This window comes from Triturus cristatus, chromosome 3_2 (assembly GCF_964204655.1).
Source record: "Triturus cristatus chromosome 3_2, aTriCri1.1, whole genome shotgun sequence".
NCBI classification, from domain to species: Eukaryota; Metazoa; Chordata; class Amphibia; order Caudata; family Salamandridae; genus Triturus; species Triturus cristatus.
The window spans coordinates 361,391,342-361,416,319 of NC_140584.1; the positions used below are offsets into that span (position 1 = coordinate 361,391,342).

At 44.9% G+C, this 24,978-nt stretch overlaps 1 long non-coding RNA gene across 1 annotated transcript in view; it reads right to left on the reverse strand.

Annotated features, from left to right (window-relative positions):
* The window catches only part of LOC146857381 (uncharacterized), a 217,281-nt gene that overhangs the window by 14,227 nt on the left and 178,076 nt on the right, over nucleotides 1–24,978 (reverse strand). The window contains exons 5-6 of the long non-coding RNA XR_014979897.1: nucleotides 16,435–16,675; nucleotides 11,445–11,505 (exon numbers count right to left, since the gene is read on the reverse strand). This is a non-coding gene — a long non-coding RNA (uncharacterized LOC146857381). The remainder of the gene's footprint in view (nucleotides 1–11,444; nucleotides 11,506–16,434; nucleotides 16,676–24,978) is intronic.

Genomic DNA, 24,978 nt, shown 5'->3' on the forward strand with positions numbered 1-24,978 from the left:
TTGCACACATTAATTTCCAGGTTACAATCTTGTAGGTTATACCATAGGTGTTCAAACAAGTGTTGTGGCGGTATCTAGCATTTTACTGTCTGGACTTGCCTAAACTGTTGGTTGTGTTGCGACCTTTCTTCTTCCTACAAGCTAAGTTTAGTTCAGTTGTAGTTTGGGAGGTAGGAGGGTCATTTCTCCCCACTCCTGTTGGCTAAGACTGTCTCTCCATCTTTTAACGACGGTCTCCCATCTGCTCTTGCTGTCTTCGCGTTAAGATTTGCCTTTTCTTACACTGCGTGTCTTCTTAGGACTCGTCTGTCCCTTGGCTATGTCTCAACATTAGATCTGTCCCTTCCAAGAATGGGTTCTTCCTCAAGGTCTGTCTACACCTTGGATTGATATGTCTCTCCATTAGACACATCTCTTTTGACGTGTGCATCTTTAGGGTCTGTCGGTTCTTTGGAACGGTGTAAGCTGAAGATGTGTCTGTCATCGCTACAAATGTACCCATAGGGTGTGATTCGCCATGTAAATGTGGGTTCGCGGATCTGTCGCTTCTAACTTCATGTGTGATCCTGGGTTTTCACAGGCCTTTTTTCATGAATGCATCTTTGTGGACTGGCACCTACCTTTCTAGGTACATTTGCGTCCCTGGGCCCAGATCTCCTTCTTTTTAGTACATGTGTGTTCCTGAACGGGCACCTACCTCTCTTCATACTAGCGTGTCCCTGGGCCAAAACCTGCCTCTTCTTAACACAGATTGTGTTGCAATTTGTATCGTAGACGGCTGTGAGGTGGCGTCACCAGCTTCAGGTTGGCATCGATAACATGAGGAGGAGGAATGGGCAGTGAGGGCAGGATCTTTGTGGGGGGACAACGAGGAAACAGTAAACACAGCCCAGGGAGTGTTGAATAGGGTAGAAGATCCTAGGTGTACACTTCAGGGGGCTTACAACACACTGCCCATGTTTACCCCTGGGTCCCCTGCCCCTCTGCTGTGTTACTCCCTCCAGTGGAGAGCGTTCATGGGCCAGGGGTGGGGTGGCGCTGTGTACTGTGCGCTGGCAGACTTGCTGGAATGGAACATTCTCTATCCCTTTCTTTCATAAGTCAGAGGCGCCCTTAGTACAGGGCTGCCATACGTTCCAGTGTTGGCAGCGTACAGACAGGTAACATACTTACATGCTTGCTTAATAAAAGGTGCTTACTGGGCAGCATGTTCGGATTACAGGATTCCGTTAATGTCACTTTCAGGATGCCAGTCAGTCGTGTACCTTTCATTGGTTAGTTGGGTGAAGTTGAGTGTCCTGCGAGGCCACTTATCTGTGCATCAGTTAGTTGTCATGATCAGCCACACCTCTTAGTTGACTAGGGTTTTCCGCGTTTAATCAGCTTACTACCGGATGAGGCCCGTTAGTGATTCATGACTCAATGTAGCTTCCCATTGCCGGGCCAGAAATCCTTCCTTTGGAGTAACATTGATTTTCCCTTGTTAAAGTGATGCAAAAGCGGCGCAATGGGCTTGTAAATCTGCCCCTTAATGTGACCGTGCATAACAAATTGATTGTGTCCGTCTATAACGCAACTGGTGCTCATGTACAGCGCTCTTATACCTTCGGGTCGAGTTCCCGCTATATAAAACTTTAGAAAAAAGAGGTTTGTGCAAGGGGGCTTTCGGCACACCTTTATTTATGATACATCACTATTAACTATGCCGTTCAGGTCCCTTGCCACGTGACACATCTGTGAAGATGATGAAGGCTGTTTATAAATATAGGACTGGGCCAAGCGAATCATTCATTATTGTTTCATTTTCCTGTTCTATTTCAGACCGACAGTACCAAAACTCTTCAAACAATCGACACAACTGAAGGCAGGAAAGCTGACTAAATTGGTTTTTGGCTCCCTTTGGGGCAAGATCCTAGCAAGTTACATGTGGAGTGACCTCCACTTTGGGGGTAGTCATCCGACGGATTGACCTTATTTCCAGCAACAGGTGCAGGGTTATTTTGGGGACCCCTCCAGGGAGATCAAACTGGTAGGGACATCGTGACTCGGGACAATGGGGTCTGCAGTTCTTGCTCACTGGGATTTGAGGTAGACAGACTCACTCCCTAGGGGAGGTTATAACCTGAGCCTACTAGGAAGGGATCTGTAGCGGCTGGTTGATGCTCAGGGGGGCGTACATGCCCATCGATTATCAGGTGCAGACTTGTGTATAGTTAGTGCATATCGCGTGCTGGACTATTTCCCGCAGCTGGGGGATCGAGGTAGTTGGTCACTCTAATCAGAATTGGGGCCGCGATATGCGCAGCAAGCCGGATATTTCACCGGACAAGATGGAGGTGGTATATTTGCCAAAGCGATGTAGATACTGGATGTTTGCCCGTGCGTCGGGCCCGTATGGCTCTTTTGCAAGCAGCAGCGCGAGTTGAAGCTGGGGGCTGTGAGAAGGTCTCCCTCAGGTGAGTGACACGGGTGATCCTTGGATCCCACACATTGGCAGCTGGTGGAAGACGCCATGTGGGACTGCAGTTCCCTAAGTTGGTTTATGTTGCATTACAGAGGTAATGATACAGTTGGACTGGGTCAACGGGCCTCGAGGGTGCTCGGTCTGGGTTTGCCCATATTTGGATAGGACGTTTCCAAGATAGTGTGGTCTCATAGCGCCAGGACGAAATTAAGAGCCACAACTAATGTCAGATGCCCTGTTAAATTTTGACCAAGTGCCAGGAAGGTTGGTATGGCCTAGAGTTGCCCTGGGCAGGGGGCCTGTTTGGCGATTCAGCCACAAATTGGGGCATGGGGATCATATGGTTAACTGCAAAGGTGGGCACATGTATACCTGGGACCCAGACTGAAGAATCCATGCTTTTGAATCGGACATGGCTTCGAGTCTGAAGATTGATGGGAACCTAAGGGTTCCGGGGTTGCCTTGTGGTGGGGAGGGCAAAGGGCGGTTTGCCCTGGTCGCCCTTGTGGTGTAAGGAGGCCACATAAATTGCCTTACATTGTTAAGGGGAGTCCTCCTGCATACTCCCTAGGCCAGCACTGAGGGGGAGATACAGTAAGCTCTCCCCAGAGAGAATGGAGACACCGGCTGGGGGCAAGGGCACCAGTTTACAAACTAGGGCATGGGGCATCCGCCCCTGGTTATTCCCTACGAGCCCCAATGGCCAACCTGGTGGTGGAGGGGTGGGCCCCACAGGTGGCGGACAAGGACCAGATGGCAGGGGCTCATCTCTGAAGGATGCAGCTGGTTTGCGCCTTGCGTGGTTCTCAGTTGGTTGGGGGACGCGAGCCAGAAGGCCCCTTAGTGCTGGAACAATAGACAACATTCTTCGTGTATATAAATTGAGTTCTGTCAGACTTGCTGATGGATTATGAATCTAGATTTTATGATCAACTTAAATGTAAATATTGCTTAGCAATTGAATTTGATAAATCCATATTGTATCGAATTGTATTAATTATATATTGTCATGTTTGTGTGATGGTTTGTAATAAACATGGCCTCTTTTACCCACAGCTCTGATCGTCAAGTATTGATTTGTGGGTTTGGATGGGGTCGGGCCGGTGAGCCAACCTGGGGGGTCCGGGTCCCATGGCATCAAGCGCATGTAAACTCTGTTATCTCCACCAATATCTGGAGTTTTCTCAGCTGCATCCACAAACGCACATATCCTGGTTTTTAATGTTAATAAACCGTGTTTTCAGCTCAAATTGCTAATCTATACCATTTTTACCCCAAATCTCCCAAATCTCTCCAGAGTTAATTGAAACACTTTTTTAATGTTTATCAGTTGAAGTAAAGCAATCCTGCTAGCTGATCTTTTAAAGAACAATTCAGGCTTCTAAAGGAATTTAATTGTATTTGTATCCTGACAGCAAGGAACGTGTAATCCCCAACAAAAAGGATTGACAGCAGGGGTGCAATCTTTCTTATGGGGAAATGCCACCACAGCTCACTACTCTGGTATAGTTAGCACATCCACTTCTATATTTTAGCTTAACAATCACTGTAGATCAAAAAAAACTAAAGTATCATAATACAGAAAACATATAATATGCATTGCGTATCACAAGAGGCACCGTATGTTCCATATGTTTCCATTCCATTATGGTAAAAATATAAATGTGTGCCAAAAACAATCGACTCCCGTATCATAACACTATATTTTGTAAAAACAACAAAAAAACTGAAAAATACTACAATTCAGCACACAGCTGAGCACACTTTGCACATCATACTATCATTATTAGACTCCGGGCACACCCAAACCCTCATCAAAATAAATAAAGACAAGACTTCACGCATAGCCAGGGTTCTAGTCAATATATTTTTTCCTGAATCACCGGCAATTTGTCTGGTTATAAAAGACCTATGTTAGCATGCTAAGAACTTACAGCCAACCCATTGCTTACCCTTTTTAGGTCTCGCCTGGTGTTGCAGCGCACATGCCTACTCGCTCTGCGAGGGCTTCTTGGAAACAATATTCTTCAAGAAGTTGAGTTTCGGCTCCGCCCGTACTTTCCATTGGTGTGCGTCATTTTACGTCATTGATTATGCGAAACGGTGTGTTATGATTGTAACGGAGGCTTTTTAGTCCCTCCTGGTTACCACCCTGTCCTCTTTTGGCCATGCCCACCCGGGCTGGATCCTTTACTTGCGGCGTGATACTGTCTTCCTTAATTAGTGGGAGAGAACTGTTTTTGTCATTTCGGATGTGAAGCGCGATGTTCTAAGTTGTATGTGGACATAGTGCTCCGTTTATTTATTTATTTTTTTACTTTCATTTGATGCGCTGCGCCCGAATTAGTGGGTAAGCACTGTGAGTTGGCAGGTAGGAGTACGTTGTTGCTGTTTGCATGGCCCTTACACGTCCCTTCCCTTTGCTTCTTCTTCTCTGCCCTCTTTCCCTTCCCAAATAGTCGCTTGCCATATATTTCTTGCACTTCTCAGTGCTCCCCCTTCCTTTCAGTGTATTCTTTTATTGTTCCTTCCCCACTTTGTTTCCTCTGTTACCCCTTGCTTTTCACTCATCCCCAGCGCTTCTGCACCCCCAACCCCCGGCCTCAGACTCTCCCCTTTCATAGCTCCGCTTGGGTGCACAGCCTCCTCATTGCCTGCGCCCCCCGGTTATAAATTCCCCCCTTCCCCACCCTTTCTCCGCCGTTGTGCTCGGTGCAGTGCTGGCACGGTTACCGTCTCTGCCCCGCTGTACACCCATCGGGCCATGACCACCTCTTAAGCGAGGCCAAGAGCCAAATCAATTTTACTTAAAAGCACCAGCAGGGGAAGGGAGCTGGTGCATCTTGAGGCGGGCAGTGCCCCGCTGTCAGATCTAAACACTTGAGCAGGAAATCTAAAGGCTGCATAAACAGACCCCTCTGTGGTGCACGGAGTTCAGCATGCAGATGGCTCTCCGCTCACAGAGCCGCTCTTCCTGCTGACAGGTATTTCTTCTGGCGAATGTACTGCATCAGGGGCTTATCTCTGCCCATGTCCGACTGCAACTTCTACTACCCGAATGTCCCGTATTCGGACGGGTGAGGGGCCCCGGGACATTTTTATTTTAATTTTCGTGCAAGCGTTCTGAGATTTTGAAACTTTTCAATCTATCTTTGTGTAAAAGACATTGTCATTTTTATTATTGCAGAAGATTTGTAAGACAGCACCAATGGCGCTCCCCTAGTCAAGGCTCAAGGCACGGTGCCCTGCTACCTCCCACAAGCCGTGGAAAAGAGACTTTCGTAAAAGGTTCTATTTAAAGTAAAATGGCCGGCAGCCTGGAGATGTAAAGCCCAGCCATAGTAGCCCAGGCTCCTGTGAAAACGTCCACCATACTTGCCATCTTCACTGAGCCATTTGTTAGGATTGTAACACAAAAGTGTTATACTTCCAATGAAATAGGTGGATTAGGAGGGATTTGGTTCAACTCGAATGGGCGACATACATAGTGCACCACTTTTTCATCAGTGCCACTCTCTCCACATCATTGACCCGGCCTGTGCTAATGAAAGCCGCTCAGTATTTTAAAACAAGCATTTGCAATGCAATAGGTCTAGCATTTAAGCGAGTTTGAAGATACTGGCATTGTACATGACAATGCCTATTATTATTATTTTTTTTTAAACATAAATAAAAGGCATTGTCATTTACAATGCCAATAGCATAAACTCGCGTAAATGTTAGACCTATTACATTGCAAATGCTTATTTGGCTTTCCCGTCACTCTTATGTCCTTGCCTCCTAATCATTATTATGTCTTGTCCTAGATTGTCCATCTTGTGTTTGTCCCTTTCCTGGATTAACTTGCTTCCGTCATTCCAATGCTCACTTGTTCGAAACAACTTTTTTCTTTTTGCTAAAGCACTCAATGAAAGTGCACATATAGTCCATCTCTACCTCTTGAATGTTTCTACCCTCTCACATTTTGCTTTGCCATATCCCTCGTGTTACAAGCACTCCTGTGTGCTTCTCCCCAGTCAAACTCCTTCCCTCCCCAGCACTGTGTTGCTCTCTCACTCATGTGCTTTTCCTTCCAACCCATGTGTTGCTGTTACTCGTGTCCTGCTTTTCCCCCTTCCTAAACCCACACCCCAGATTGCCCCACCCTCTCCTCCATTGCCCCTACACCCACTGTCTTTTTTGTTGAGTATTTTATTTATTTTATTTTTGGGAGAGGGGCACCTGGCAGTAAACAGGTGCCAACCCCTCTGCCTTAAACAAAGCACTTTCTTTCTACTTATTTATTTGTTTATATTTGTACCAAAATGATGCATGTCTAAAAAATGATGCTGTCACATTATCACAACTTTTTACACACTTTTGGCCTTGTTCCACAGCATCTTGTCAAAAGTATTATAAAAGCCAATATGTCCCCAAAGACATGACCTATTTGCGTTGCCAGTGCTTGTTTGTTATGCAACCGGTGCCTTTGTTATTGATGCAACTCTTATATTGTGTGTTTTATTATATCTAAATTAATTTATAATCTGATTTATAGCTAAGCCTCTAAAACGGAAAATGTACGAAAGGTTGTCCTGTATTATCATTCTTAATAGATGTGTGATTTATCACACAATATAAACTTTTTGTCTTTCATTTGTTGTAAGACAGATGGCAGAGTTTGGGCAACCATTCAAGAAATATTATGAAGCTCAAAAAGAAGTTCTTTGTTTTATACATCAGCAAGCACGCTCACAAATTTGATGAGGATATAAGGTTGTTTGCATGTTTTAACCATGTAACAGTTTTTAGGTCTCGCCTAGCGAACACAGCGCATGCACTGTTTCGCCTTGGCAAGGCTATTTCTGTCGGTTTGGTGCCCGAAGGGAGACAAAACGTGTGCGCCCGGACAGCCGATGTGCATGCGCACGGCGTCTCCTCTCTACCGACATAAGCTTTCACACGCTCCCACCTTGATTTAGGTTTCAGTTTCACTGCACGATGCAACTATACAAGGCAGACACATAAATTTCAGCGCTTCAGCATATCAAGAACTTTGTGCCGCATGGTATTTAATTTGCTTTTTTTCGCTCTTGTTGCCTCAACACACAACAGTATTGTTCTTGCCTCAACAGTATTGTTCTTGCCTCCCCGTGCTTTTTATCTGCCCCACTCTATCTTGCCACTTATCCTCAGGTTTTTAACTCGTGTGCGAACCAGGTCAGCAGAACTGCTCTAGAGGCAGAGAACCAGGTCAGCAGAGCTGCTGTAGAGCCAGAGAACCAGGTCAGAAGAGCTGTTGTAAAGCCAGAGAACCAGGTCAGCAGAGCCGCGCTTGAGCCACAGAACCAGGTCAGCAGAGCTGCTGTAGAGCCAGAGAACCAGGTCAACAGAGCCGCTGTAGAGCCAGAGAACCATGTCAACAGAGCTGCTTTAGAGCCAGAGAACCAGGTCAGCAGAGCCGTTGTAGAGCCAGAGAACCAGGTCAGCAAAGCTGCTTTAGAGCCAGAGAAACAGGACATTGGGGCTTATTTACAAGCCTCTTGCGCCACCGCTGCGTCACTTTTCCCCACACAAAAGTGAAGCACTGGCAGTGCAAGGGACTTGTAAATAAGCCCCATTGTGCCCATTCGAATGCAATAAAACAGTTACATTACCTTCAAACCACGGAAAAGGTGAAATGAAGCACCAGTTTCTAAAGGTATTGCTCTTTCCACAGTTAGTGGTAACTCAAGTCTCCTGCCTGAGGTCTACTACATTTATTGTAATTTAAAACTTCAGGTATCAAAATACAAAGTTGTGTGAGCTATTAGCCTTACACTGGCTGAACAACTGCCTCCTACCATAGGACTATTACAAATCTAAGATTGTATTTTGGGAAGTAAATGATGCACCTCATGCCTGCTACATAAAACAAGCATTTGCAATGCAATAGGGCTGACATTTTTAAAGGTATGAGCTATTGGCGTTGCAAATGATAATGTTTGTTAGTTTTTGTATTTGTTTGTTAAAAAATATTACAGCAGTAGCATCAGTAATGAAATAAAATCCACGTAGACCACCACTACCACCACCGCTGCAACCACCACATGTACCATAACCACCACTACAATTATTACTATTACTACTCTGTGGTGATAGTAATAATAATAGTGGTAGTTATGGTACTGGAGGAAAATTACTATTATAAATTACAATACCTGTTAATTTTTCAAAAGGCATTGTCATTTACAATACCAATAGCTCTAAAACTCGCAGTTGCGAGACCTATTGCATTGTAAATGCTTGTTCTAAGAAGGTAATATGGGCATTTGACAAAGTTGTTGTCTGTAGATTCAGGAGTCCTGGCTTCTAAATGTGCATTTCACATTTGAACACATAGTGTGATCCTGAGCAGCTTCTGTTTTTTGACTCAGCATAATGATCTGCCAACTTTGGGGACACCTGTAAAGAAGGAACATATAGCATTATGAACAATTACTTAAAACATATTATTAACTATTGGATATCTTTTTTTATTGCCTTTCCAGGTCCTTGCTTGCTTTTATCTCCTCTGGATGTACCACATGGGATTACTGCACTGGTACACGTTGTGTCCTAGATCTGACTAACATTGGCACACCATCTTTCATCTAAAATCAAGAAAGATCTGTCGACTGATGTCAGTTTCTTCAATGTTTCTGCTTTGACATCCTCAGAAGTGGAGAATCTCCAAATTGTCAATGAGTGTCATGAGTCCTAGCTTGGGACCTTATTATGATGTTCAAGAGTCCACTACACAAGACAGCATGGCGGGTTGGCAGAGAGCAATATGCAGTTAGGGAAGCGACCTGAAAGAAGATTTCTGAAGGTAAGCAACGTGTTCTTCTGACGGATTCTTATAACTGCAGATTCCTCCCCTTATGGATACATGTTATAACTGTACCTACCAACTTAGAAAGATTAGGGAGTGGACTCAGACCAAAAAGTCCTGCAGAAGAGAGCAGGCAAAGTGAGCTTCCTGCCAGACCTGGCTGACAAGGCAGTTGTGTTTTTTGAATGCATGCACCAACACACACATTGGAGCACGGTTGATGTCCAGAACAGTTACCCCTTTCACCAAGCCGTCATAGTAGTCTTGCCAACTAGTGTAGTGGTCCAAAAGGCCTTAAAGAGGTTTTTACTTGCCCAGTGCATAGCAGCCCTTGATACAGAGGACAAGCTATCTTGACAGGGGATCTTCTGTCCTTTCCTTACTCCGGAGAAACTCACAAACGTTGATCATCTATGCAATGTTACAATGTTCTTTTGCACAGTTGTTGTAAAACCTGATAGCTCTTTTAGGGTCAATGGTTTTTTCACTAGTGAGGCAGAGCAAAATACGTTGGTAGACCACTGAATGGCCAATGTAGAACGGAGTCACAACCTTTGGTCCTCAGTAGCAATTTATCTGGAAAGAAGGTGGTTTAGGGCAGTTGCACCAAAAACACCTGTAGTTCCCTCACTCAATCTGATCAATGTAATCACAATGAGTATGATGGTCTTTAGGGTTAAGTGTTGTAAAAATGAGCTGTGCAATGGCTTGAAGGGAATGCCCATGAAGAACGTTAGAATAAAGTTACGGTCCCATTGTGGCATAACAAATGGCTTGGGGAAAAAGTGTGAGTCAAACCTTTTATGAAACAAATTACAACTAAAGAATTAAGTAATGAGGGCTTCTCAAACAAACACAGAAAGGCCAAAAGGGTTGACAGATAACATTTCAAAGAGCCCACAGAAAGACCTTCCTGGGTTAATGAAAAATCAAACATCCTAATAACAAGAAATGTATCTCAGCCCCCAATATAGACTAAGCAGAACGGTGTCTGCCTGCCAGGACGACATCAACCACTTTGGCTAACAAGTCAAAAGCATCCATTTGGTGCTGCTCAATCTCCATGCATGGCAGTATAGATTGTGGAGATTCTGATGCATAACTGTGCCCTGTTGCTGAAACAGAAAGTCCTCTGGAAGTGGTAACCTGATTGGAGGGCAAATGCTCAGGCCCATGAGCTCTCAGTATCACGCTTTCCTGTCTGGGTGATTACGATGGCTTGCTCTGTCCTGAAGTTCCTCAGAAATCGAGGCAGGAAAGATTGAATTGGAAAAATGTAAAACAGTCTTTCTACACATCCCAACTGGAATATATCTCCAAGGGATTGCCTTATTCAAAATCTCAAGGCACAAAATTGTTGATGCACAATCTTGACAGTGAGAAATACATCTAGTGAGGGTGAACCCAACTGGTCGAAGATGTCTCTTGCCACCTTGGGGCAGAAATGTCACTAGTTGTCCTCTTGCTGGCATCTGCTTTGCTTGTCTGCCCTGGCATTCATGGAGCCTGCAAGATGGCCGGCTTCCAGAAAGATGTTCTGCTCATTCAGCAACTTCTATTGGTGTAGACTGGCCTGATACAGCAACCACAATCCTAGCAATTTGGGATATCTGGTTGTGCAGGACGGAGACAAAGTCAAACTTTCTGGCCAACCACAAGTGTGGGCCGGTTACAAGACACCAGTGAGGCCGTCTGAACAAAAGTACCTTAATCCTGGGTGCGTCGACGTTGAGGATCAGGGCCGGACTGGCCGTAGCAGGCACCGGGCAATCCACCGGTGCACCGCAAGGGTGGGGCCGGTTTTCGTTACAGGGCCGTTTTTTTGCAAAATCAGCCCTGTAACAAAATCGGCCGAAAACCGGCCCTGGCAAAAAGCTCGGCGGCACCTTTCCCCCCCCGCCCCGCTCCCTCCCTGCCGAGGGGGGGGGGTAGTGGGGCCGGCCGAGCACTTTGCCAGGGCCGGTTGTTGTTCCCAGTCCGGCCCTGTTGAGGATGCGTGGTGCAGTGGAGTGCCAGGACTGGTCATTTAAAATCTAAACTTCCAGACGCTCTGGTCACAAGAAGAAGAGATGGAGTTTCTGTTTACACAGCAAGAGACACAATATTATATTTAGGAGGCCTTCTCAATTGTTCACTTAGTATGCTCACCTTTGTTTTCGGTGGAACTCTAAGATGGCGGCCGCCATCTTTTCCGTTTCTAGTCAGCCCTCTAGTGAAATGAAAAATGAAATGAAATGAGAGTTTATTGTTATAAATTAATAAAAACCATCACAATGTACATATAAAAGAAGTCCTTTTTAAAATAATCACTTATCTTAAAAACATGAAATAATATTGCTACGACTCAGGAAAATCTCGTTGTCTCATTTAAAACATAACATTGTAAAAATAATTCAGTCATTAATGTGAGCTCTCTAGTGTTTTGTCTCAAGAAGAAGAATAGTGTATGTCAAGCGCGCGTGCAATGCGTGCTGTGCACTTCAACTGTTGCTGCATGGCGTGTGGCCCTGTTTCGCATCATGCGCGAGCATTTGAGAAGAAGTTTCTTCAGGTGAGTAGTGTTTTTCATTTATTCGCACTCTGCCTGACATTCGTGAAAGAGTAGGCAGTATTTCGTGAGGAACTATTTTGTTTACTTGTTTTCCTGTATTTAAGTGTTCAAGATTTGTTCTGGAGACTGGTGAGTTCCTCATTCTTTGAAGGAGTATCCTGATAGAACCAAGAAGAATCCTGAACAGCAAGTAAGTCCATGCTTATTTTGTTTCTGTGAGGAGTTCTTACCCTTGCAGTGTCAGGATTTCCTCTAGGAAATACATTCATTTGGACTTGCAGAGAATTTGAGAGCAGTATATTTTGAGGCAGTAAGTAGAACTACAGGCTACTCTAAAAACTTTCTCTGTAAAAAGGAAAAGACTATAAAAGGAAGTTAGGTTGCTGCGCAGTTAGTTTTACCTACCTGGGAGCTTGGCGCAGCTGATTCATATAGAGTTGAGAGTACAGCGCATATTACAGTCATCTGCCTACACTTGACTCTACGCATCAGTAGATATAAATATATATATATATTTGTACATACCACCTTTAACAACATTCATCAACCTGTGAGAGATAAGGAAAGAGAGAAAAGCAAAAGACTTTTATTTTTACAAGGAGAAAGGCAATACTAAAAGCAACTAATAAGAGCGCAGAAGTGGCAGAGCGCATGTAAAGAAAATAATACTATAAGTAGACCTTGTCACCAATAGCAAGGCATAAGAGAGCAGCTAAACCACTGTGTCTAAAAGATAATTCAGTTTAGTGGGCGGAAGAGATTGGGTTCTTAGAAAGGGCGCAGTGTTTGAAGTAGTAAACTCTGTTCTTGTATTTACAGGTGTTCGTGACAATCCTTGCAGGGTTACAGGGAGGTGAACACAGCAGTGGCAGTCTCTATTGATTTTCCCATGTCCCCCTTCCTCCTCTTTACTGCAAGTGAATTTATATACTGGCAGTGGAGTCTGGGATTTGGGACTTGCTCTTCTGCTCCTGTGGAAGCCAAGTTATAAGGTGCGTGGTACTTGACTATCTGACATCGACGCGATGCATCATTGCCGATCCATACAGCGGCAACAATGTCCTGGCCCTGTTCCATGCAACAGTGGTGATGCAACATCTTAGATGAAAGGTAAGCTGCAATGTGGAGGTTTGGAGTCATCGACGAGGCTCTTGTCAACAGAGAATCGAGGAACTTTTGCGGGAAGAATTGTGATGCATTGAGGCTGTGGCACCAATGTGTCATTACAATCCAAGCAGCAGAGGTGATGCGTTGGTTCTGATCTCTGCAGCAAAGGAGGTGTGTTGGTTCTGATCCATGCAGCCGCAGCAATGTGTCAGTTCTAGAGCAGATGCATCGGTTACTCAGGAACAAGCACCATAGGCCAACTTCCAAGGGTCCACGACTGAGTTGGCACCACTTGTCAGGACAGACTCACAGATCGCAGAGTCTAGGTACAAAAGCAGGGTGGTTGGAAGTCTTTTATATTCTGGAGACTTCAGATCAGGAGGCCAGCCAGCCAGCTCTTGGAGTCACTCTAGTTCAAGTAATGCAGGTCCAGTCCTTCTCACCCAGGCAGTGGAGCAGCATCCAGCTGGGCAGCAGGGCAGGAGTCCAGCAAAGCAGCAATCCAACAGAGTGTCAGTCATTCAGCAGCACAACAGTTTTCTTCCTGGCAGATACTTCATAGGTCCAGAAATGTACTGAAGTGATGGAGTCTTAGGTCTGATACATATACCCAGTTGTGCATTCGAAGTGCTAGAGAGTTCAAAGAGATGCCTTTAAAGTGTGCAGAGGTCCTCCTTTCCTGCCCTGGCTTTAGACTCACTATAGGGAGGTATGCAGCCCTATTTCTGGGCACAGGACAAAGCCTATTCAGGTGTAAGTGAGGCTGGGTCAAGCTCCTCCCTCCCATCCTGCCAGGATGGTCCATCAAGTCATACTTCAGCTCCCATTGTGTGTGGCTGCCTAGGGGCTAATACACAAAGCACAACTAGCTATCACCCACCCCAGATGTGATCAGAAACAGGCAGCAGGCACCAAATGACTAAAGTAAGAACATTTCAACTTTTTAATAGTGGCATTTTCATAATTGTAATTTAAAATCCAACTTCACCATAAGTTAGGAATCCAGAGACACCAGACTTTGGGGTCCTATTTCTTCCCAATTGGAAATTACACTTATAAAATGTAGGTAGTCCCAATGATATCCTATGGGAGAACTAGGTCTTGCAGTAGTGAAAAACGACTTTGAGAGTATTTCACTACCAGGACATGTAAAACGTAAAAGTAAATGCCTTGCCTTTTAAATACATTGCACCCTGCCCTCTGGGTTGCATAGCGCATACCTTAGGAGTGACTTATATGTAGAAACAGAGAAGGTTTGGGCCTAGCAAAAAGGTTTATTTTGCCAGGTTTCCATGGCAGTCTAAACTGCACACACAAGCTCTGCAAGGCGGGCCTGAGACATGGTTAAGGGGCCACTTAAGAGAGTGGCACAATCAATGCAGCAGGCCCACTAGTAGCATTTAATTTACAGGCCCTGGTCACATATAGTGCCCTGTACTAGGGACTTATAAGTAAATTAAATATGTGAATTAGGTTTGAGCCAATAATACCATATTTAGAGGTGAGAGCACATGCACTTTGGCACTGGGTAGCAGTGGTAAAGTGCTCAGAGTCCTAAGGCCAACAAAAACAAGGTCAGAATAAATGGAGGAGGAAGGCAAAAAAATTTGGGGTGACCCTGCAGAGTAGGCATTTTCCAACACTGTGACCTAAGCAATCAGTATTGTCCAGGCCAGCTCAGAGCACATACTTTGTAGCATACGGGCCATCATGTCCAGTCCACTACCACTTTGTTGTTAGAGTGCTGGTTATCAAGGTTGCATAGCCTTGATTTTTCCTCATTCCACTTTAGTTTACCACCTAACTCTCTGTGACTCTTTTATTTCACTGTTGGGGGTTGCTTTTCATCGCTTTGTCACTTTTTCTGTTGCTCTCTTACTCCTTCTCCCCCTTTGTTTTGTTTTCCCTCTATCGCTCCCTGAATCAAACAAAATAAATGCCAGTCCTCAAAAATGAGTGTCTGTGGGCCCCATCTGCAATTACCGACTGAAATTAAGAACAGCTGGAAGTAATCTGTCCCCATTATCATCAGTGTTCTGAGGGGCAGCCTGCAATGGGTCAGAATCTGATATGATAAGAGCCTCAAACCTCTGTTAGTCCTGGCATCAGATTTGAGGTCAGGCTGCATAACAACTAGTTGTGCCTTTATGATTTCGTAACGTGATATGGACCTAAAGTGTGCTGATGTCGGTTCGGGGACAGAGCCAGGTATTTGGACCGAATCTTGAGCTAGCAGGGGCACTGTCAGCACTGGTACTGAAGGAACTCACCTGCATACTCATGCCTATGTAGAGGCCAGGACCATATTCAGAGCAGCCCTGGGTAACTCCCCAAGGGGCAGACTGAGTGTGCCCACCTACTGAAGTCTGCCTGGCGACCCCTGAGGCTCCGTGGGGCACGAAGGCATACCAGAGAGAGCAGATCACCCAGAAGATCAGCAGTATGACCTCTTTGAAGTCCACTATTTGCTGCGGGGTCAAGGATGGCATAGGAAATGTGGGGCATGTTGAAACTAATTATTGGCCTAGATCAGAAGTTGGTGACACCAAAGGTGTGCAATCTCTATCTTGATGCCCTCATGCCTTCTTGCTAGCTGTCAAGTGCCAGGGCAGGGTTGAGTGTCACTTAGCCTTCTGCGCTTACACTTAGACCGCAAGTTGCCGGAAGACTTCAACTGAGACGTGGACTTTTCATAAGAACAGTCTTGTGACCAGGACCACGACGGGCCATCAACTTGGAGCAGCCGCTAGATCTGTTTTTCAGCCACGACCTCTTATGTTGTGTGATGTACAGCTTTGCCTCCCATCCTAATTCGCCTTTGAGTGCTTAAGGGCTTTATTGCTGCTTGTGACCAAAGCCTAAGCACCACAACCATACTTTGTGTGGACATGTGACTGAAATTTGCTTCCTGCAGTCTAAGCACGGCTTGAATCTTATAGTTATTAGTAGAGACCTCAGTACTAGCACACTGTGAAGAAATTTGGAAGACGACGACAGACCATCAAGATTGGGAGTGGATCTCTGGATCCACATCGAGCAGAAAGGAAAGAAAAGAATTGACTTCATCATGTAGGGGTGGTGCTTATTTGCAGCTCTGCTCCATTACTTCCAGGGCAGAATGAAGGCACAGAGGAGGCGCACGACACCACCTACTGTTGCGCTGGAGCTTTGCTACAAAAAGCTATGAATTACGTCTATTCTTTGGGGATCTTCTATAGTTGGGAAATCTGTGGTTAAAAGTATCCAACACCATAGCATGCATGTCACAGCTCACTTTTAACACAAAAAAGACACCGCTATCTTGCAATGGTGGTCCATGTATTTGAAAAACCTGCTTAGTAATGGGACAGTTTAAAAGACAAGATACAGAGATAGGCAAAGGACACACAAAGACAGCACACAGAAAATAGAGAAGACACTATAATGAGTTTTAAAAACAAAAATCCGGAAATAACCTGCATTGGTGGAACTTCATGTTACCTGCTGATAAGATCACCTGAAAACTTGAAGTGTTGGTCAGTTTCGCGACTTCCAAAGCCAGTGCTTACTTTGGACAGAACTGGAGGTGGGCACCAGCACACATTTCTGGGCGCTGACGCATGTTCTTAGCACCAGACTTTAATTTGAATTGAGAAATATAAAGGCAGAAAAGGGAGAAATAACAAGTAAGAGAAAAATAGGAAAACGGGGACAAATGGATGAAGAAGAGATGGAAAAGAACCTGTAGGAGAGATTAAGAAACAGGAATGGGAGGTTAGTGGAAAAAATATTAATGAGGTGGAATCAAAACTATAAAGCCGTGTTATTCTGCAACTCTGAAGCTTATATAGCCAGACTCTAGTGAATTTCGATAAAAACAAAGGGGCATATTTTCAAGGACGGCGTTAAAATTATCGCCGGTTTAGCGGCAAAAAACTGCCGCTAAAGCGGCAATAATGGGCTTGATAATATGCCCTTGAGAATTCCCATAGAAGCCCATGTTCTGGTGTCAACATGGCCTTCTATTGGAATTCTCTGCGGCATATTATCAAGCCCATTATCGCTGTTTTAGCTGCAGTTTTCTGCCGCTAAACCGGCGATAATTTTTAACGCTGTCCTTGATAATATGCCCCAAAGTTTTCTAATGTATGAGCTACAGCATTTTGTTAAGAGTTTCAAACAACTTTGGAAGCTTTCTTTTTAAATACAAAAAACTATTTATTTTTTCTTTCCTGGATATTTGACTAATCGTGAACCAAACAGGACTCTACCGTCCCTCCAAAGAGAATGGTGAACTGACACACTTTTTTGCCCTTTCTAATACCTGCCCATGGGTGGATCTACTGAAGCGGAGCTTTCTGCCACCTCTTTTCATAACACCCTTTCTAAACCATCTTAAATATTAATTGAGGTAATTCGGGTTTTCAGTCTGTACCTACACGGCACCAAGGAAGCCAAAACCAGCATTAAGAAGTATGAATGTAGAATTTTCCAAGTCGGTGGGTGGGCGCAGCAAAATCATTTGCTTTCCATATTTTTTGTGAAATCTTTCACCCATCACTAACCAGAACTGCATGGTACCTCAAGGCAGTTCTACTGTCTTGAAAGAATCAAAGTACAGAAACATTCAGAGTTGGGTTATTTAAAGAATCCTCTTCTTGCTGTGGTTGTTAATCAGCATTCCTGGACGTTTGAGTGTGAGTAGATTTCATTTGCTTTCTCTGAGTATTTGTCGAACATGAGCCATCGAATCTTTGTTCCTTTAGAATCTATCAATGGGTGGGCAAACTGAACCCCAAGGTAGGAGGTCAGGCTTCGTCTGATAATTTTGCAAGTCCCCGTTTTCCACGAGGTTTAGTTTTGCTTCACTCCCCTATTCCATCCCCTGCAGGTCTAGCTCTGCCTAAGATGGCTGCCGGGGATTGAGTGGCAGAATGCAAACACAATATCCACCTCTCAGCTGCAGGTCGCCTTTCCTCGTTGACAGAATTCCCACTGTGTAAATTCTAGAATCTGAGAAATAAGGGGGTGATTATGATGGAGGACGGACTTAAGTCCGTCCGCCATCATCCCGGGAATCGGGACCACCCACCCATATGGCAGCGGTCCAACACATGCAATTATAATGCGACCGCCACTGTGGCGGTCGCATCGTGCATGTTTACCATTGCAGCAGTCGCTGCTGGCTGCAGTATTTGCTGCAATGGTAAAAATGCATGTTGTGCATTTCCCTGCACTACGTGGCAGGCAACACGCGGTGCCCCCCAAGTGCACAATTTCCATGCCCCTGCACAAGGTGGACCCGCAAAGTACATCCCTGCCAGGCTTTGAATGGCGATTGAATCGCCATTGGGAGGCTGGTTTGATGCAGCATCCTAATGTGGCGGACAGTGCCTGCTAGGCACCACCACAATTTTAGGTATGCTGGCCAGGTCTGACAGGCAATCGTATCGATTGTCTGTGTCGGACCCGTGCCGGACGGTATTTCCGTCCTCCAACACACCGCCCGCAATACTAATCTGGCTGGCGGAGAATGGTTGCAAGATGGCGATGAACCTGCCACCGACAGCCTGGTGGTGGCAGGTTCACCACCATCATAATAACCCCCTAAATTCAAGCAACACTGCTTGACAACCACGAAAACCACTGTGCAGTGACAGGAACATTTCTGCTTTAGAACTGCGCCACTTTATCTTCCCGGACTTCATTAAGGGAAAAAAATGAAATCTAAGCCTGGTTTTCAAAGGTGTCAAAATAATTTAAACAATCTCAAATTTGCAAAGTCTTGAGCGTCATAGCTTTTTCTAGGCTTATTAGAAGCATGGATGTAATAAGTTGCCACTTCACACACACTTCATGTCGTGCACTCATGTTACTTACCTACTTTAATCTTGGGAGTTTTTATATGCAGGGGACAGAACGTGAAGTGAACCACAGCCTGGGGTGAGCAGGGGAATGTGAATCTATTGAAACTGAGTAAATAATCCATTGGTACATAGTGCTTAATTTTGCTCCGCCTGTGTGTCAGGGCTATCGAATTATGTTATACCCGGTATATGTGTATCGTCGACAAATTCAATGATACTCTCTTTATCTACCTCGGAAGGATGAAAGGCGGAATGGGCCCATGAAGATACCGACCTCCAACCACTAGTTCAAGTACAGATCTCTGTAGCCTGTGCATTAATCCACTGAAGCCTCAAACCCGACTGTGCCTATTTTGAAACATTCCACTGAAGTTGGCGTTTTATGTGTCGAATTCCATCCCCGTTGCCATTTCAGACTAATTCTACTACTGCTTAAAAGGCATGTTTTCATATCTATGTAAATATGCAATTCCTATGCATAAAATCACAACACATGGAAAGTTCCTGCTGCCTTTAGGTAGAAAACTGCATTTTGGGATTGTCTTATGGGCATGGAACACATGCTGGGAAAATTTCCTTTTAAAGCATGACTGTGCATGCCGGATTCCTTCTGCTATCATGCAACGCAGGCCCTTCTAATAGATGATATCCCTCGCGGTGAATCGCGATAAGGGAAATTGCTCGGATTTATGCATTATTTTGCTTTCCAGTTGATAAATTCACCATCTGCATATACATCATATAAATGCGACCATGGTCAGGAAAAGAGGCATGCCCTCATGATTAAACACACGCCTAAACGCGTTTATTTATGTTTCTAAAAATTGTAAAAATGCCTTTTTCTATTAGCTCGTAGATATACTTATATAATTCATAAAGACTGTAAACCTTTTTAAAAGCTAGGCAATACATGTTAGAATTAAAAATATATTTTTCTGACCATCGAATTGCTTTTATTTTTCCTTTTAGCTACAGTAACACTTAAAAACAAAATTATTATCTAATTTAATTCGAAAGGTGCTAATTTTCTTTTTGTGAACACGTTGTTTGCTTGTAGGAGGATTTAGTTCCATATCTGCAATCCTTGCAATAGTCTGGGAATATATCTTCTAAACCTTCAAAAAATACAAATAAACCATCAGTTAAACCATTGCTAGGACGCTCTGAAAATGAATGAAAATGTCCCACAGATTCACAGTTTTTTTAATTCACCTTGAAGATTTTGCAATATTATCCAAACGCGTTCATGATATTTGCAGTAGAACATTTCAGTTAATCCTAAATTTTTCTCCCTTGGAAGGATGGAAATATTCATTGGGGCCTACCGGGATTAGATTGACAACTCAGGAGTAACACAGGAACTAATAATGCAATGCAAAGCTTACCCAACCGGCGATAATTATCACTAAGCGCACTTAGCGCTAGGATAATTATCGCCGGCTATCGCTGAATTTTATCGCTGAGATAGCGTGCTATTAGCAACGTTTATCTCAAAAGCGATAAAATTCCTGGCGCAAGCTGCCAAATGTGAGATTATCGCTGGAAATCCAGCGATAATCGCACAACAATTGACGATAGCTTGTTGATAGGGCAGGGCATATTTAACCATGATATCCACTTTCCATTGGATATCATGGCTAAGTCAAACCAAAAGCAGGCGTAAGGAAAGTAGCGATAACCAAGGTTAGCGCTACTTTTCTTATCGCTATGCTTGTTAGTGATTCCCTTGATAATTGGAGAAATGACGGTTAGCAACATTTCTCCAGTTATTTCAGGAAGGAACGCCCACTTTGCATCTCATTAGAGATGCAAAGCTGGGCGTTCGGAAAACAAACGCTAAGGCAAGGATTCACGCGATAGCGTGACCTTGCTGATATAGCGATACAACTATCACCGCTTTTCGGTAAAAATTATTTTTTATCGCCGTCTTGTAGATATGCCCCCAAGTTGGCCATTTATCTGTTAGGAAGAGGGCCCAAACTAGAAAAAAAAGGCTTGCTTTCCAAGCACAGAAGCTTGCAATGTTAATGTACACCGGTAGTCGATTAGAAAGTGATTGCACAATTGATGCTGCCAAGCTTCTTAGGTCCTCTCAAGTTATACGATATGATGCAACTTTACAGTGCCTGACACTGTTTAGAAATGGCGTTAGGCAGATGCAGGCAATATATATTTACCTTTTTAAGCTAAGGTCTGGGAAAAAGTTACAATGAAACACATGTGCAGAACAGTATTTGGCCTTTGCATCTACGCAATGCAATCAAGAGCAAACTTTAAACACAAGAGTATCCTTTGTGTGGCACCAAAATCCATAAGGCAAACTTCCCCTGTTTAACAAATAACCACTCCTGCTTAATAGAGTACATGCTTATTACACTACAGAAAAGAACACATTTGCATGCCAAAATTAGATAAATTGACTGCCCTGTAGCATCAAAATGTAATCAGAAATTGTCACAACGATGAGAAGATAAGTGATGTGCGAGGAGAAAGACCCCAAATTCCGTACATGCCAATGACGTCTCTTAGTTTAGTTACAAATCGGATTAAGCTTGTTCTTGAACACTTGGCTGACAGTTTTTGGGTCTTGCCTTGGCAGCGCATGCGCTGTCTCCTGAGACATGCTGTTCCTAATGTGTGGGCTTTCAGCACACCCATCCATTTTCATTCATTCCTTCATGGGACTTTCGAAATTCCTTTGTTTTTGTTGGTGAATAGTTTACATTAGTTCCTCCTTTCGCAGTTTTGGTCACGCCCTGGAGACTGGCCCTGTCACATGGATCATTTAATTATCTGCCATATATGTTAGTTTGGAACGATTATAAGGAACAAGGAGACCCTAAGAGTCAGAAGGGACCAAGGGTGTAAACATTATTATAAAGGAACAGTGGTCCTTTGCCTGGGTGATGCCCTGATGCTGAGGTGGTGATGCGTTGATGCTGAAGTGGTGCTGTGTTGGTGCTGAATTGCTGCTGAGGTGGGGCTTTGCTTGTGCTGAGGTGGGGCTGCATTGTTGGTGGTGCACTGATGCATAGGTGGTGCTGTGCTGATGCTGGGATGGTGCTGTGCTGATGATGAGATGGAGCTGAGGTGGTGCTGTGCTTGTGCTGAATTGATGCAGCACTGGTGGTGGTGTACTAATGAGGAGGTGGTTGTATGCTGATGCTGAGATGGTACGGTGGCAATGCTGAGGTGGTGCTGTGGTGGTGTTCAGGTGATGCTGATTGATGCTGAGATGATGCTGAGTGATGCTGAGGTGGTGCTGAGTGATGCTGCACTCAGGCTCAGGTGATGCTGAGCTGGTGCTCAGGTGGTGCTAGGTTGGTGCTGTGCTGAGGTGGCACTGCACTGATACTGAGGTGGTGCTCCATTGGTGATGAATTGCTGCTTACGTTGAGTTGCTCTGGTGCTGAGGTGGGGCTGCGCTGGTGCTGAGGTGGGGCTGCTCTACTGGTGGTGCACTGATGCAGAGGTGGTGCTGTGCTGATGCTGAGATGGTGCTGTGCTGATGCTGGGTTTGTGCTGCGCTATTGCTGTGGTGGTACTGTGCTGGTGCTAAGTTGGTGGTGTTGCACTGATGCTGAGTTGGTGCTGCAATGACGGTGATGCACTGATGAGGAGGTGGCACTGTGCTGATGCTGAGATGATGCTGTGCTGATGCTGATGTGGTGCTGTGGTGATGCTTAGGTGCTGCTCTGCTGATGCTGAGGTGGTGCCGATGCTGTGCTGAGGTGGTGCTGCACTGGTGCTGAGGTTGTGCTGAGTGTACTGAGGAGATGCTGAGGTGGTGGTGTGCTTGTGCTGAGGTTGTGTTCAGGTGGTGCTGAGTGATACTGAGGTGGTGCTGAGGGGTGCTGAGGTGGGACTTAGTAATGCTGTGGTGGTGCTGAGTGATGCTGTGCTGCACTGATGCTGAGGTGGTGGTGCTGCACTGATGCTGAGTTAGTGCTGTGCTGGTGTTGTGGTGGTGCTGCACTGGTGATGAAGTGGTGTGCTAGTGCTGCGGTGTTGCTGCCTGGTGCTGAGGTGGTGCTGTGCTAGGGCTGAGTGATACTGAGGTGCTGCTGTGCTGGTGTTGTGGTGGTGCTCAGGTACTACTGAGAGATGCTCCAGTGGTGCTGCCTAAGTGTTGCTGAGTGATGCTGATTGGTAATAAAGTGGTGCTGTGCTGATTCTGAGGTGGTGCTGTGGTGGTCCTGTGGTGGTGTTGCACTGTCTACTTGCAGGACACACTGTTAAGTAACCTCACATTACATGTCGCTTTTGGAGAGCTTGAGGAGGAATACCTTCATATTGGTTTTATTTCACCAACGATTATAACCTAAAAGAAAGCTTCAAAAGTTGAAAGCATGCAACATAAAGCTGCTTCCATTTTCATAAAATGGAGGAATAAGAGCATGTTTATCCCTTTATTCGTATCCAAATAATCACGCTGTCAAAAGCATAATGGAAATAGGTTGACCCGATTGTATGCCGTCTTCTTAAACTACACTTCCATTAAGTAAGTATATTATTTAAGGTTTGGACATTTGAGCTAATGAAACCAAAAATGCTATAAGATGAAAAACAGCATAGCCTCTGGCTGAAAAAGTGCTGGTGAAACCAAAGACAATAGAAAACAAAATATGGACATGATTTGCAGCCCTCGGCTGTGCGTGTTCGGAAAGCCAATCAAGCCAAAGCAAAAGAAAGAATAGTATGCTCAAACTAACATATATTATTATAAAGGAACAGTGGTCCCATTCAATTCGAGTAGATTAAAGTGCCACAATTAGTACAATGAAAAATTGGGTTTTATGTTTGAAAACAATGCAGAAATAACTAGAAAATTACAGTAAATAGTGAGAAAAGTAAAACAGTGAGTGAGTTGGTGGCAGGGTAATAGGAAATCAGCCGATTTCCGGTACCCAGGCAAGTGATTTAAGAGGTGACTTTTTGGTGCTCAAAGGTAATTTGTTAACAAAAAGTCAGTAAAACATTTCATACTCCGACATTTCAATTTGCAATACACTGGAGTTTAGAAATGGTTGTCGACGACGTTTCGATCCCTTAACGAGTAGTGGGATCTCTTCAGGACAAAGGAATGACAATTAATTGCCTGGGAGGTAGCAGTACCCGGAACGGGAAGAAGATGAAACAATAAGGCTAGTGTGTGATGCGCAGCCGCGTCAAAACCAACACTAGGGATTGTTAGTGTTGAAGTCCGGAATCCGTGGAAAGAGGTGTAGGCGGGAATTAGAGCCAGAATTAGGCGAGACACTGAATGGAAAAATCGGCCCGTCAGAAATTGTCTCAGACCGGGGCTCGAAGGATGTTGCAATTCCGTGTGGGCGGAAAAGTGAGCCAGGGTAAAGGTGAATCAAGGGGAGAGGTAAAAGTGGTCCGTTAGTTGCGAGCCAGGTCTGTGCTGAAAACCGATGGGAGTTCCGAGGCAGCCCGACCGGGCTTTCCGATGCGTTCGGAAAAATACAGCCGTGGGGCGGTAGCCCGGGAAATGTAAGCGTAGAAGAATGTCGATAGTTCCGATGCAATCCGTATAATAACGCGATAACCTGAGGAGCTTGCGATCCTCGCAAGCTCCTCAGGTTATCGCGTTATTATACGGATTGCATCGGAACTATCGACATTCTTCTACGCTTACATTTCCCGGGCTACCGCCCCACGGCTGTATTTTTCCGAACGCATCGGAAAGCCCGGTCGGGCTGCCTCGGAACTCCCATCGGTTTTCAGCACAGACCTGGCTCGCAACTAACGGACCACTTTTACCTCTCCCCTTGATTCACCTTTACCCTGGCTCACTTTTCCGCCCACACGGAATTGCAACATCCTTCGAGCCCCGGTCTGAGACAATTTCTGACGGGCCGATTTTTCCATTCAGTGTCTCGCCTAATTCTGGCTCTAATTCCCGCCTACACCTCTTTCCACGGATTCCGGACTTCAACACTAACAATCCCTAGTGTTGGTTTTGACGCGGCTGCGCATCACACACTAGCCTTATTGTTTCATCTTCTTCCCGTTCCGGGTACTGCTACCTCCCAGGCAATTAATTGTCATTCCTTTGTCCTGAAGAGATCCCACTACTCGTTAAGGGATCGAAACGTCGTCGACAACCATTTCTAAACTCCAGTGTATTGCAAATTGAAATGTCGGAGTATGAAATGTTTTACTGACTTTTTGT